The following is a 7,578-nucleotide window of genomic DNA, read 5'->3' on the forward strand; positions in this document are numbered from 1 at the left end:
CACGGCCGTGGTAGCCGGGCAGCACCGAGGCACGAGCTCTGCCCATGAGCACCGCGCCACCACCACCAGGGCCTCCGCCCCGGAATCCAAGACCTTGACACCAAGTCCCATGAGCCCCACCGCTACCCCCACCGCAGAGACGGGCGGAAAGGATCTGCCTTTCACACCCCTGGCCGGAGACAACGCCGAGACCCAATAGGTCGGCCACAACAAGCCTCCATCGAGCCGTCCTGATACACCGGGCGCGAGACGAGCGCAGTCCTGCTGCCGGGCGCGAGACGGGCCGGTCCTGCTGCCGGGCGCGAGACGAGCGCAGTCCTGCTGCCGGGCGCGAGACGAGCCGGTCCTGCAGCCCGGCGCGAGACCAGCTCGATTCTACGGCACCGGGTGCGAGACGGATGATGGACCGCAGCCAGGAGAAGGCCAGCCCTCCAGTGAGAGAAGCGAACGAACGCCGAGGAGAGGGGTCGAAGGCCGATACAGGCAGCCTACAGACGGGCCGACGCCAGGAAAATCTGGCCGCCGCCGCAATCAACCTACCACCACCACATCACCTGCGCCTCCACGCCCTGGTCAGCACCAGCCGAAGCGCCGCCACCCTGCACCAGCAACGCGGACACCGGCCGCCACACCACCACCACCACGGGGTCGCCGGCCACCCCCGTCAACGAAGACCCGCACATCCACCGGATCTGGGCTGGGATGCCCAGATCCGCCTCCAGCACGACCTCGCCCACTGAATCCCACGAGCAGCAGGGGGAGGGGAGGAGGAGGCACCGGCGGGCCACAAGGGCGCAGGGCGGAGCGCCGGAGCAAGAGCCGGCCGGGACCCGACGCCGCGGGCAGGAGGGAGGCGGCCCGCGACGCCATCCATCTGCGCGCAAGGGGAAACCGCCCCGCCGCCGCCTGGCCACGCGGCCTTTGGCCGGCGGCGCCCCCGGCGGCGGCGAGGGAGGGGGAGGCGGGGCGGAGGGCCAGAGGGGAGGCGCGAGGGTTGCCTCCCGACGGCGCTCGCAGGAGCGCCTCGGGAGGGAGAGAGGAGCCTTTCGGTCTTTTTTCCGGATGTCGATGAAAGCTTCCTCGGCTACGTCGATCATTAGGAGATCAAAACTGTATGCAAGTTAAGGTAAATACTACTCCCTCCATTTCTAAATATGTATTAATAATATGGCTGCAAGCATCGTTTTAATGCAGATACCAGGGTAATCCTTCTTTTTTTAAAGGTCCTTTTTAGAGATTCTAATATAGACTACATACGAAGCAATGAGTCTATCTACAGTTTTACACTCTAAAATACAACTACATTCATTCGTATGTAGTACATATTGAAACAAAATTTGCTTTTGGAGGCCGAGCTCTATGGAGGCCTCCTTTTGCAAAATTCAAAATTCATCAAAATACATACTTTCACATTTCAAAAAATTCTTAAAAAATACAGATATACATGAAGGCCGAATGTACATGTGTGTAAATTTTCAGAACAAAATACATTGAAATGAGGGATGTGCAAAAAAAAACAAATCAGGGGCTTTTTAACATATGATACTATTCATCCCCAGAGTCCATCAATTTATTTATTTTTTGTACAGGTCACATTTCAAGGTATTTCATTCTGAATTTTTACACACATACATTTCATCCATGTATAGTTGCATAAATTTTTCAGGCTTTTCTGAAATCATAAAGTTTGAATTTTGAATTTTTCAAAAATAAAGGGCTCCATGAAGCACGATCACCAAAATGCCAAACTTATATTGAAATATCTAAAAAGACTTATATTTAGAAATGGAGGAAGTAGACAGATTGCTAAAAAGGTAAATACTACTCCCTAGTGATAGAACTGTGGATCGTATAGGCTTAGGGATTAGCAATAGTTCTACCTTCTCGAGCTCCTAGTGCCGGCCATGGTGCCGGTGATGGCAGAGAGTAGTGGGGTGGATGCGGCTGAGATGTATGGGCAGTGGCGGCGGCGGAGCTTCCCATCGCTTCAGTGCCTCCCTCTGGATCGGATAGGGTTAGGAGTAGGGAATAGTGGCGGTGACGAACCTCGTACCATGTGCCCCTGGTCTCCACCTCCTCTTTATAGCACTGCGCAATAGGGCCCCACCAGCCTTGCTTGGGCTGGACGCCCCCGATCAGGGCGTGGGTCAAGGGCCCAATGAGCCGTTGGGCCCATTGGTGGAGAGATCAACCTAACATTCTCCCCCTTGATCTCATCATATACTTTTAACTTCTATACTTTGAAATAACTCTTTTCAAAGTACTCGTTCCATCACAGATTTGCATGTAGAGCATGTCTCATCATCACGGTTCATTTCCGATATAATCAACACCTACAACACACTCCTATGTTTTGAAACAGATTCTTTAACCTTGGGTCCTTTTATTGTCCGGAAATGTTAGACTATACCATAAAACCCATGTCGACTGTGTGTTCTCCGAACACACTGGGCGGTAAGCCTTTAATAAGCAGATCTGCAAACACTTGTCTGTTGCTTTTATGCTTCAAGCATTTCTACATAATTCCGGACTTTCTCCTTTACAACGCATAACACTATGTCAGTGTGTTTGGCATCAACACTTGACTCGTTATCATAGGAGCGAAAAACTAAAAATGGTTATCGCTGTTGTCAACCATTATCAACTCCGGGTACAGGTCTCCTTAACCATTTTGCATGTACATCAGCCTCATATCAAGCTATAAAATATCTTTGCATCACATTGATGATAATTGTTTCATTCTTTGGAGCTTTTCCACACAAAAACCTCCAAGTATGAAAGTTAGCGACAATTGTGGATTTCGCCATACATTTCACAAGTCATGTCTTTGTACTCACAATCTTTTGAGAGCACTTATTTCTTTCAGCATGAGGCCGATATCTTTGACTCCATTCCAGTGATCTATATATGGACTGGACATTGCCAAAACAATCCGGATATGTGAACTGTGTCAGGGCAATATATTGAACTTCCAACAGCTGAAGCATATGGTATCATATCTGTTTTCAATCTTTTCTCATCAACTTTTGGAACACCATAGTTCCCAGTTCTATTACCCTTACTATAAGAACAGGCGTAGGTTTTCTCGCATGCATACTTTAGAGACATTTCTTAGCATGTCCATGCGACATTCCTAATACCCCCTTTTATTCTTTTCTTGGTGAATCTCGATAATTATAACGAGAGACACTCTACCGAGAACATTCTTTTGACTTTGAGGAAAAGAACTTCTTTTCTCCTCCTGCAGTAGATTGACATGACCACTAGCAAGTAGGACGCCATCCACATGCACAGGATTAGGAAATGAATTTCTCATTCTATAACTTTGCATGAATACAATTGTCCTCTCATTTTCTTTAACCCAAAATAACATTTGATTGCTTTAGTCCATAAAAGACTTCTTCAGGAAGTATCCCATGTGTTCTTTACTTTCATCTTATGTAACTCAGATCATAATATCTTTCATCTGATGTAACTCAAATCATGATGTGCTACCAACACTCATTGTAATCTATTCGGTGCAAAACGCGCAAAAACCTTCCGATTTAAGTCGTGTTTTACACATTTACATATTTCCTTTGGAGTCACATTGTCCTTGTAGACTCTTTACAGCCTACTGTTTTGGCTCCATTGGAAATTACTCATCAGTCCCAAACATCGTCGGGATTCACTAATTTCATTTCTTCTCACAAAGTCTCTTATCATTTAGATAAGCAGACACTTCTCAAAACTCGAATGAGCGCTTTAAATGAGGTGGGGTCAACCTCCATTTGAATTTCACTAACATAGACTTTATAGTAATCAGAAGTATCTGATTTTCTCATTCCTTGAGACCATCAGTGTCTCAGGTACTGTCACTTCTTTCATATGGGGCTGTAGTTGCTCTGTCATTGCAAGAGGCAAACTAATTCTATAATCTTTCATTTCCAAGAGGCAGTAGTTTTTACAGGGACCTGTATCACAAGATCCATGTTTACTCATTCATCCTTTATAGAGCTAACAACATGTGTTGTATAGGTCATACAACATGCTCCCCCAGATTACTCCATCTTCACTAAAAATGGCGTATCTTCAAACTTTATAATTTGGGTTTATTCTGTTAAAACTTTCTTCTTTATGGCACTTTAAGCACCGTCTTAGTATTCCTTACTCTGCTTTTGGAACTGTAAAAGATCCAGAAATACAACTATTTTTTTTCTTTAGGGGTATTAATATGACCGTCATACTTCCCCAGACGATCACATTCTTCATCACATTATCTAAAGTATAGGGGAGTTTCATCATTCTTAATTTATCTCATATATCTTTCTCCCCCTCGAAATGTGGTAAGAACTTTTCTACCACAATTTCGAAAAACCATCCATAACTCTTGTGAATGAGGAAACTTCGATTATCTACTTCATTTATCTGGAGTACCTTTTCCTCATTCCATTTCAGAAACTCAACAGAGTTCTTTATCATTAGTACTTTTCCAAGTCACACTTGCATATCATTCTTATCTTTAGGTTCGTCTGTAACTTTTATTCTCTTTGGATTTATTGAGTGCTTAATGACCGTTACACATAAGATGTACGGTTGATACTAGGAAAGCATAATAGCTACTCCATACTTTTCTCCCAGAGTGGGACACATTAAAAGCACATGAGTCATCATGTCTTTCTCCTGTCATACAGGATAAGTCTGAGAAAATTTCTGCCGCCATACGAGTTACGCAGGGATTTTCCCAGACTTATCCTGCCATGCGGGTTTTATCATAATCATCTTTTCCCGCCATGCGGGTAATTCCCTGTAAGGGACATAAATGCTAGAATTGGCTCTTTTGACTGCATATTCAATCATCAAATTTATAAATAAATCCGAATGCTCTTTGACACACATGCTTGATCCGACGTTGGTCAAATTAAACATGCATGTTGCTTGTTTTATCTCAAATCATAGAGAGTACATGAAATACATTCGTCAACCAAGACTCTCAATGATCTATCTCTTTTCTTTTGAAACCATTTTTTAGAGAGAACATACTATCTCACGTTATGACCTTTCTTGGTCATCTTTCGGGTCACAAGTACCCAACCATTCGCTTTCATGAGTGAAAGCATGGAAAACTTTTAGTCTGAGAAAACTTAGCAAATAATCAACAATAATGAGCATAAAAATAACCCTATGTTGGTCTGGTTAAAAAATATGCACATTAAACTTTTGCAAAACTTCCTTTTTATACTCTAAATCATCGTTGTGGTAGAATTAGAATAAAACTCATTCTTGTACATTAATTCCATATCACCGTTGGGCGGAAATGAAAATAATGCATATAACTCATAAAGAATGTGATGATAGTATTTCTATTAAACAACTTTGCTCAGAAATAATCATCATCATCAACTTATTGCAGCGGAAAACTTTTAATATACATTTCTCAATCTTTATCAAATGCTCTGAAAATTGGTCACTTTGATACAAAAATTATCAGAGATTTGAACTTTTAACTATAAGACTCATTGAATTATAATATTGTCATCATCAACGTTGGTCAGAAAATAACAATAGCATAATTAAAATTTAATCAAATATCTTTCTACTGTCATAGCAGAAGCTATCTGAATCTAATTTCATCCACAAGTGAAAAAAACTTCTCTCAAAAAACTGTTCATCCAATTAAATTTTCCCGTAGGTTCCAATTTAATTGGAGGATAATACTTTTTCTTTCTTTGTGAAAGAGTACTATTAATTATTTAAGCAGCGGAAAAACATGAATAAAAATTCATGAACTTTTTATTCTTTACAGAAACTTTTCTTTTACTAAAGAAAAATTCATGAACTTTATTATTTTCTTTATAAAATTCATGAACATTTCTTTTCTGAAAATTTTCTATTTTCATTTTCAAAGACTTTTTCTGTTTACTTTTCAAAACATTTTCTTTTACTTTTCTATTTTCTAAACAAATTTTTTTGAATTACTTTGAATAGAAAAACTGTACTGTAATTAGCCCAAAACTGGACAAAAAACAGGAAAAGAAAAAAGAAAAAATGTCAGCTGCGCGCGCTGGGCAACCGCGGCTGCGCCTACTCTCCTTTCGGCCAAAAAGTCCCACGTGGGCGCCAGCCACTCTAGCCTGGTCCGCAGTCCACTGGCCCAAATAAGATTTTGGCCCAAAAGGCCAGGGCAGAGCTAGGGGTTTCTTTCTGGCCATTGATCTTGATCGGACGATCCAGAGCGATTTTCGCTTGAACAAAACTGTGAGGAGAGGAAGCCCCGACCGCAACCCTAGCCCATTCTGTTTCCCTCGCCCCTCTCGATCTCTCTCTCGTGACGGCGGAACCACGGGGTTGCGCCTCGGCCGCCGCCGCCGCCGGCGGAAGCCACCGCGCCGCACGCGCCTCCTTTCCCTTCCCACTTCTCTTTCGCAGAGAGGACTAGGCGCGAGCCCCTCCTCTGATCTGTTGCTCTGTCCCGCACGCCGGGGCATCGCGCTGCTCTGGTTGCCGTCAACAGCGACGAGCGCAACTGTGCCTCCCTTCCTTTCCTGTGGCAGAGAGAGAGGGTCGGGCTTGCGCCCTCCTCTACTGCACTTGCGCCTCGACGGCGCCTCCATCTCTGTTGGAGTAGAAGCTGGGCACGGCTGCGCCGGCCGCCGGCGTGGACAGCAAACCACCGCGGCGCGCGATCCCCTTCCTATTTCCCTTTCTTTTCTGTTATTTCTCCCTACACCACCATATAAGGCTTCGAGCAGTGGAGATTCAGGGAAGAACGGCGCCCCTCTGGCCCCCTTGCCGGCGTGTGCGTGCACCCGTAGATGGGCACACCGCCGTCAAGCGGTTCAGCGGCGGCGCCATGTTTCGGCGACCGCGTGGTCTCTTTGCCCCCAAAAGGGGGTGGTGTTCTTCTTCTCGATGCCTCAGCTTGCCGATTCACATCGAGATCGAGAGGAACGGCGCGGCCAAGACGGCGGCACTCTTTACCGGTGGGCCCAAGGCCCTGCTTCGGTGATCTTCTTTGCCCTGTCTAGGGTTCTTCGGGAGGGGAAAAGATTTTCTTTTGTGTTCTTTTCTACTGAAAATCCTAAACCAAACCTTGTCTGATACCATTGCTAGAACTGTGGATTGTATAGGCTTAAGGATTAGCAGTAGCTCTACCTTCTCGAGCTCCTGGTGCCGACCATGGTGCCGGTGATGGCAGAGAGTAGTGGGGTGGATGCGGCTGAGATGTATGGGCAGTGGCGGCGGCGGAGCTTCCCATCGCTTCAGTGCCTCCCTCTGGATCGGATAGGGTTAGGAGTAGGGAACAGTGGCGGTGACGAACCTCGTACCCTGTGCCCCTGGTCCCCACCTCCTCTTTATAGCACTGCGCGATAGGGGCCCACCAGCCTTGCTTGGGCTGGACGCCCCCGATCAGGGCATGGGTCAAGGGCCCAATGAGCCATTGGGCCCATTGGTGGAGAGATCAACCTAACACCTAGCACTACAAGTTTGGGACAAACTTTTTCGGAGAGAGGGAGTAGACAGTATGGTTTTTCTCTTTGGCATGGATCTGTATAATTTGAGTTTTAAGATAGGATCAAACACTTTTCATGTGTGGAA

Source organism: Triticum urartu, chromosome 6 (assembly GCF_003073215.2).
Source record: "Triticum urartu cultivar G1812 chromosome 6, Tu2.1, whole genome shotgun sequence".
Lineage (NCBI taxonomy): Eukaryota > Viridiplantae > Streptophyta > Magnoliopsida > Poales > Poaceae > Triticum > Triticum urartu.